The 9,198-nt window shown below is 35.3% G+C and overlaps 1 non-coding gene across 1 annotated transcript; it reads left to right on the forward strand.

The window, feature by feature from the left end:
* Positions 1-397: 397 nt before the first annotated feature.
* TRNAP-UGG (transfer RNA proline (anticodon UGG)) lies at positions 398-469 on the forward strand. The gene has a single exon. It is a non-coding gene; the product is annotated as a tRNA-Pro (tRNA).
* Positions 470-9,198: the final 8,729 nt, after the last annotated feature.

The raw sequence follows: 9,198 nt of genomic DNA on the forward strand, positions 1-9,198 counted from the left end.
AATTTTGTTGTTCTAAAAAGAAAATGAAAATTTTATATAATTTTACTGAAATTTTGACTTATATACAGACAATAGAAATGATTGTCTTCCTATTTATATCGTATTTCCGACATAAATTTAGCTGGAATAGTTTGTTTCTATAAACTTTCAAACTATAAGTTTTGACTTTACGTTTAAATCTGGAATGATTATTGATTTTAGTATATGTTACTGCTTTATATATATATATATATATATATATATATATATATATATATATATATATATATATATATATATGAAAGAGTGAAATTCGGTTTATTTTTAAATAGCCATCTTACCTTCCTGTGTTGATCTTTTCCCCAAACAGTTCAGTAATAATGTTATTCAAAATAAATATCACCATTTATATAAACGTGGCCTGTTGGTCTAGGGGTATGATTCCTGCTTTGGGTGCAGGAGGTCCCGGGTTCAAATCCCGGACAGGCCCGAAATAGTTTTGTTGCAGAGAACGTGGAATTCTGACACCTTTGCAGACTGACAGGGAAGATAGGATGAAGGTGAGATTGGGTGAGCGAGGAAAGGTAGGGTTAATGTTGGAGGAGAGAAGTGATTATTTCTTGCTTTAGAACATTATCTGCTTTGCCATCTCTCAAACGCTTAATGATTTGGTAACAACAAATCAAAAGCATTCCACTCGAACTACCATATGATCGCAAGCTCATGTTCACAGCCTTCACTCATTATATATGGTGTTACTTCGATATTGTAAATTTTCTATGGAGATTTCTTTTGTATGTCACTAATCATTCAGCATGCGAAATAATCATACGCCACTTGTGCCTCCTAGACTTCTCACTTGTGATGATACTTTCACTTCACTATCATGCATATTGAATATCGTAATAATATTTTACATTCGAACTTCTATCTGCAATCAATCTTCTGACGTCCCCTTCTTGTAAAGAGTATCGCCGATGCTGCGATGCGGGATGGCCACTGAATTCGGTACCAAGGTGGAATATAGAACAGTTTCTCTCATAATAGAAAAAAAAAGCATTCACAGATAAAGAAGTTTTTAAAAAATGATTAACATACTTTACAGATTTAAACACTTGTGCATTAGAGAGAGAGAGAGAGAGAGAGAGAGAGAGAGAGAGAGAGAGAGAGAGAGAGAGAGAGAGCGAGAGAGAGAGCGAGAGCGAGAGAGAGAGAGAGAGAGCGAGAGAGAGAGAGAGAGAGAGAGAGAGAGAGAGAGCGAGAGAGAGAGCGAGAGCGAGAGAGAGAGAGAGAGAGAGAGCGAGAGCGAGAGAGAGAGAGAGAGAGAGAGCGAGAGCGAGAGAGAGAGAGAGAGAGAGCGAGAGAGAGCGAGAGAGAGAGAGAGAGAGAGAGAGAGAGAGAGAGAGAGTTTTAGTAATACGTTTAAACCAAAGGAAGTCTCCCACCTTTTCCTTTAAAAAAGGCAATGGAGGAATAACAACGAGGGTTGACCCTCAACTTTCTCTTAACATGAAAATCCAAGGAAAGAGTCGAATGACATAGTTGACTTCTTATTCATCATATCAACAACCCTTTCCTCCGGAACATTTTAACCTTTTCAAGGTCATTTTTTTTATAACAAAACATTTCGAAAAAGTTTCTGGTTTAATCGTAGAGACTTGAGAAAACGTACTGACTTTGGTTGTTAGCGTTCAAAGACCCGAGCCAAAGGTACTCCAGCTCTTTCGATTTAAAAATCATATAGTTATAAAGAAAGACCCAAAGGCAGAATCAACTAAACAAAGTCAAATAAAAAATATGTTCATCGAAAAGAGAATGGAATGGGTTTTCGCGGAGAAATTTGATCGCTTTCAGAGACTTTCTTTATTACCAATATATCATTAAGGATGCAATAGAATGTAATATCCACTTCATTCTTATAAACGTGTCAGTCGCAGTTATGAAATAACTTCATGTCTTCATTTGCTGCATATTTTTCGTCTCGTTATATTAGTGGATGTTTGAGAAATTATTTGAATTAACATTATGTGTTACACTGAATTTTACCTTTCCTAAAATAAGAGCCCAGGTGATTCACAACAAAAAGAAAAAGGAAAAACGAGTTTTCATAAGCTTTAAAGCAACGTTTACTCAAGTAACAGAGTTCGGAAGGTACGAGTTTGTACAATTAGTATTACAAGCAGCTTCAGTAAATTTTGTGAAGAGGTATTTTATACTTCTTGTGGAGAGAGAGAGAGAGAGAGAGAGAGAGAGAGAGAGAGAGAGAGAGAGAGAGAGAGAGAGAGAGAGAGAGAGAGAGATTTCAATAGGTAAATTCTGATTTATCATTAGTGAAAGAAACACTGTACATTGTCTGAAAAAAAATTGAAAAAATAACCAGAGTAGATACAATATATCACGGTATCAAAATAAGTTTATGTGCATTAATAATAATAATAATAATAATAATAATAATAATAATAATAATAATAATAATAATAACAATAATAATAATAATAATAATAATAATAATAATAATAATAATAATAATCATAATAATAATAATAACACCTGCTTCAAGAGGATCCACATAAATTGATATCATGATCACCATGAACGATCTTATGTCTGAATTTCCCTTCACAAAGCCATACTGTATATTTAAACTCTCCATATCTGGTCATAAGAACTTTCTTTCTGAATCCTTATATTGTCTAAATCTCCGTCTATGTCTTTTTCCCTTTGATTTTATAGCCTGTCCTAATAGCCTTCGTCTAGCTAGCTTCAAATAAACTATTTCCTAACTAACTGGTCCTTTCAGTGTCTCATCATCTATACACACCAACTCAGTCTCTAAGGATTATCAATCTTTCAGTCGCTAGGCGTTCATTGCATTATCAACTAGTAGTCAAACTTTTTCAAAGTTTATCCTTCCGGAATCCACGTAAAAAGGCCCGATATATAAGGTCTCTCACCAATAATGGAGGGATAATAACCGTCAGGTGTACAAACGGGCTAAAAAAACCTCTGGTAAAAAGTAAAATATTCAGAGGATCGATTATCTCATAATTCAAAAGAGTTTATAAAGATATTTCATGGCCAAACCATAAAACCGAAATTTCCAAAGCATTTCATGAACAATAATATAAATAAAACTCAACTAATTTCTCCTTCCTTTGATTACCAACATTGGCTTTACTCTATCAACTCCTTCATTATACAACTTGCTTCAGACCCATCTGAAATCTGCTGCTATTTTCATCCATGTTTATTTTTTCTAGCACTCCAATCTCCTATTATGTAATGATACATTCGTAAGTGAGGAATGAGACCTAATGTTTTTATCTAGCTGAAAGATAAAACAGAACTACGAACATGTCGTTATGAAACTGAGAAGGGAATTGTCTTTCCTACATATGTCTCCGAGAAATTCCGGCTTCCTTCATGTCGTCATATATATTAGCAAGAGGAAGGACAAACTCTCACAAGGGAAGACTGCTTCCTTTGTGTCTCTTTTTGGTATGTTTTATGGGGAATAGGATAATCGTGTATATATATATATATACACATGTGTGTATAACGTATAATATATATGTATACTTATACTGTATATATATATATATATATATATATATATATATATATATATTTATATATATACACATATATATATACATATATATATATACATACATATATGTATATATACAATAGATATACATACATATATGTATACATATATACTATATATATATATATATATATATATATATATATATATATATGCTGTTCTATAAGTATCTAAACTTTTCAATGAATATGTCAGTTCTGATTCATCATAACATAGACAATTTATAAATCGATGCCCTATGATGATCTCAAGTCAAAGGTCTAATACAAGTAATAATTTTTTACCCTTTTTAAAGATTCTTTCTACCTTCTCACGTAACAGTAATGACCTTACTTATAACTTCAAATTTACCTCGCACAATAGTAATGACGTCACTGATATCCCTAATCAATTATGAGAATGGGTCTGCCAGTTTGCTTCTTTCTTTACTGCGTTTCATTCAAGTGTCTGCGGCTAAGAATATTATATAGTTTCGATTATATCGACATCAAATTCATGAACGGTTTGATGACAGTTTCCCTTTTGCATTTGAAAAGAAAAGTAAATGTATGAACTTCAAAATGATTGTCTTTTGCCTTGATGCAAATGGATGCAAGTTCATCACTATAATCATAATCCTAACTATAACAAATAATTAAAAATTTAATTATAATTATAAATATCATAATTATTATTAATAAATTTTCTAGTGATATGATCATCAATTTGGTTGGCAGGAATTCAATCAAATCTCATCCCTCTTTCATAGTTAAAAGGACTAAACTCGCGTCAAAGAAATCAAAGAATTTAGCCGTTTTACCCTCGAGTTCGTAATATCTTTCCATCCCAGTCGCCCAAGTCTAAACTGGAGTCATCCGAGCGTATTATGAATATGGCTGTCCTGCCTTTGGTTCTCCTTTTGTTTCCTTTCCCTAAAACCTTCTTCTTTCAACTCTAAGGTGAGATGAAGACTCTCTTCTTGAATTATTATGCGCAGTTCTGACCATCTCTCAGAATGTCAACACTCCCGATATTTTCTCTCTGGATTTAAAGAGATGTCCGACTGCTTGGTTTTAGACTTGATTTCCCGATACCGAGTTATTTCAAATTGATCATATGTTTCTATCCTTTTATCTCTTATCGTGTTTCAAGCCCTTATTTTCAATAACACTTAGTCTAAAAGGGCAAATAAGGCTGTATTTCATATCTATCGTATCTTAGGAAAGACTTCCTGCACAATAAGGATGAAGTGTTTTGGTTCATTTCCAGCCGGGAAAACACGATCATTGTGCTCTGATCTAATGTTCACATAAGAGGCTTCAACGTTAATGACGTTAACTAACGTTATGCATAAAAAAAACCTAGGTATACATACAGTAAGCATATACTTACGTAGGCCTATATATACTCTTTTATGGCCTCTCGTGGCATGGTTGGTTTCGACCTGACCTTTCATTAGAAGGGGCTAGCGGTCGATCCCAAGTATGAGGTAAAGATTTATTTCTATTTGAACACGATGTTGTGTTGATATTTATCCATATTGACTCATTAGGGGTAATTTGAATGAATTACTATCAATTATGTCACGTGGTGGGCCGGGAAGTCGGGGAAAACTCGCTGCTAAGAGACTGATGTCTCGCCAGGTAAATCCTGAACTGCAGATTTGCAGTTAGGTCGACAGGTAAATCCTGAACTGCAAATTTGCAGTTAGGTTCCGACTTCTTTTATGGCCTCTCGTGGCATGGTTGGTTTCAACCTGGCCTTTCATTAGAAGGGGCCAGCGTTCGATCCCAAGTATGAGGTAGAAATTTATTTCTATTTGAACACGATGTTGTGTTGGTATTTATCCATATTGACTCATTAGCGGTAATTTGAATGAATTACTATCAATTGTGTCACGTGGTGGGCCGGGAAGTCGGGGAAAACTCGCTGCTAAGAGACTGATGTCTCGCCAGGTAAATCCTGAACTGCAGATTTGCAGCTAGGTTCCGACTTCTTTTATGGCCTCTCGTGGCATGGTTGTTTTCGAACTGGCCTTCCATTAGAAGGGGTCAGCGTTCGATCCCAAGTATGAGGTAGAAATTTATTTCTATTTGAACACGATGTTGTGTTTATATTTATCCATACTGATTCATTAGGAGTAATTTGAATGAATTACTATCAATTGTGTCACGTGGTGGGCCAGGAAGTCGAGGAAAACTCGCTGCTAAGAGACTGATGTCTCGCCAGGTAAATCCAGAACTGCAGATTTTTAGTTAGGTCGCCAGGTAAATCCTGAACTGCAGATGAACACGCTGTCGAAGGATAGGCAAGACCTGGATACGACAAGTGAAAAGAAAAATCCCAGAGGCTAAAAGAAAAGGTAGTAAGACAGTCACACGAACCAACTGAAAAAGATAAGTGAGCTCACCCTTCGCAAAGGGAATCTCCAAAAAATTGCGACTTCTTAGCCCTGAGAGAACTTAGATGCTCGTAGTGCGATGGCCAAGAGCCTATACGATCAGAGTACCAACCAACAAATGCCAATTGGAAAAAAAAAATCTCAGAAACTAGTATGACCGAGTAAAAAACCTCCCCGAGGAAAGAGACCACTGTCAACGAAACTGGAACTAAAGACCAAAAACGAAAACGGCGAGTCTGTCTCCAACTAAAACCTTACCGTCCCTAGGCTATGCTAGCCGAAAATGACACGAACTCAAAAAGACATAAAGAATAAAAATGTGATGTAAATGCTAACTTGAAACAGAGCACAAAGCATCGCAATGCTAAAAAACTACTAGCTGACGTGAAACTTACAAAATAAACAAGTAAACACGAAAAAGAAGCAATCAGGTACAAAACCTGACGCCATGGCTAGCTGGAGTTGAAGCGCTTAGGCTTCCTCTAACACAAAACCTAAAATTTAACTCCCCAAAGGGATCCAAAGCAATAACAGCTAAAATAAAAGGCAAAGAGAGGTAGGTACTCAACTTTGACAAAGAAGAGGAAGCCATCATACGAAGAAAATCTTCGAAAAAAAGTGAAAAGAGCGCACACGAAAATATGGAACAGTAGCAACAAGCTGCGGACAAAGGAATGGAGCGACAGGGTCGTATGGGAGCACTGAAAGGTGATAGGATATGTGACGGCTCCTCACTTATCCTTCCCCTTAGAGGATTAGACTGGGTAAGGTCTGTTTGGGGTGCATATATCTATGGTTATCTTAGGATACGTCCCTGATTATACACGATATCTTCCGATAGTCGTTCCGGGGGTTAGAACCACGTGATACCCGATGGTAATTCTCTTATAATATCAATCGCAGAAATATTCTATAGTAGGAAGCTGCCGGAGGGAACTTCCATCAGGACGACATGGCTTGAGCCCCAAAAAATATATTTATAAATGAGAGTTTTTTTAAGAATATGAAAATAGGAATGTAAAGAAACTATACTATACGGATATCACCTGCCATATTCCACTTACTCTACCGTGAGGAAAGAAAAATATGCACTACAAATTCTTACACGAATTTAATTGAGTTGGTATCAAAAGTAATAAATGTCTTCATGATGAAAACTAAACATAAGAAATGCCCTTTAATGGTATTTTTTTCCCCTTCAGTTTGAAATTCCCGATAGTTGTGCAATATTAGCAATCTGTTTTAGTCAGCAAAAAGTTGCATTACCCTCATAACCTCAATTATTCTACTTTAATTGTGATAAGTGAAGAGATATCTACGCTCCAAATATGTCCTTGAAACAACGCTCATACATTTCCTCCCACATATTTATTCTATGTGAAAAAATTTTAACTATATGAATCAAAGCACTACTGTATTTTAATCCTATTATTTTTTATGTCAAATGAACAAAATAAACATGAGTGATGACTTTTCCATAAAATAAATATGCGTCGAAAAAAAATAGGTGTCCACTCCCTCTTTCTCCACTAAACCTATCAACTCAAACATTATATACATACCAGAATGCGTTTCACTTGCTGATTTTAGCTAAATATTCAGTGATGAGGTTGGGAGTATCATTCCTGCATTAAAAGAACGTCTGTCTTGGTAGTCAACCGTTAATGTATATGACGTATGCATAATGGGTGTTGTGTGAGAGAAATAGCCGTGGCAATGTTTGAATGCAAATAAAAGCCTTTTGATTTCCATTATTTAATGAGAGTAAAAAAATTATTTTCTTTTGCCATACATTAAAAAATATAATGTATTCTCGCCGCTGACCAAGTTGAGAATTGTTGGGTAAGAATGTACCACACAGTTGAAAGGATATGACCTCCACAGAGTTCAGAGTCAGTCGAGAGAAATGTGTATTCTAAGTGTTGTAATTATAGTTCATGCCAAAACATTACAAAGTGCTTACATGAACGAGTATTCTGTTCATGCATACTGCTAAGGGGATTCATACCTAACTAAACATGAAATGAAAAGAAAGTCGAGGACAAAGACAGATACCAATGAAACCGAATGAATGGCGGACCGACGAGGAAAACAGTGGAATTACCTATGTCCATCTCACAGGTGCGTAAAGAATATCCATAATCACGTTCTACAGTAACAATAGAAGATAATCCCATGATCTGCACTGTTATTGGGTATAATGACGAAAAAAAGACTAACTTCCCTTAATTATAAAGGTAAGTGACAGATTTCGACGACACCCAGCTGCAAAAAAGGTTTCCACCTACTGAGACAGTAAAAACTAGTGTGTATCCTGTACAGTGGAATGAGATCCTTCTAATTGTACAACGAGTTTTATATATATATCTCTTTAAATAACAGTTTAGAGTTTACCTATATACTATCGAAAACGTTGGCGTGTATTTTGGGTAATCTTAATGCTGCAGGTCTCTTAAGAGGACTGACGATAGGTACCAAATATAGACATCTTGAGTGTGTCACGAATAAACAATATCTTTAAGATCTGATTGATAATGGAAGTTGTGCCATACTCGTCAAGTTCTGAAAGCAATCATCTCACAATATTTGTTAAGGTGTTATTAAACCACTTACAGTATGTTCTTAATTAGATATTTCTGTTGTTAGTAAGCCTAAACATCTAACACCCACATCCCAAAACAATTTAGCCCAGATGTCTTCCTTAATAACCCCACTGACCTTCAAAAGCACAAACCTTAATTTACCCTCTCACTGCTCTCTTTTTGAAAAATGATGAACGCTGGGCGTGAATGAACTAGTGATATGCAGATGTGATGCCGTTGTGATTTAATGAATTAAAATTTCCTAAGAATATCTGAAAATAAATACGTTGAAATTGACGATAAATCGTTAGTTCGTGATGAATTATTCTTTATTTGTTCGATAATCTAATTTCCGAACAGAATAAGCATTCATGCATGTATGCCAAATATTTTGAGATAAATTAGTTCAAATAAAGGGAATTACATGACAAGTTTAAAAGAGATAATAAAGGAAAAACGATTGCATATATGTCAAACAATTGGCAGATATTAAGTTGGCCAAAAGAATATTAGATTTAGATCAAAGGTAATTCCCTATTATAAACAACATAGCATTCATAGCAAAGACAGCTCCCCATATGTCATGTCTCTGTACTTCTCTCCACCCAAACGATTAAATCACAAACCCTATATAATATTTTACGAAA

This window comes from Palaemon carinicauda, chromosome 22 (genome assembly GCF_036898095.1).
Source record: "Palaemon carinicauda isolate YSFRI2023 chromosome 22, ASM3689809v2, whole genome shotgun sequence".
Lineage (NCBI taxonomy): Eukaryota > Metazoa > Arthropoda > Malacostraca > Decapoda > Palaemonidae > Palaemon > Palaemon carinicauda.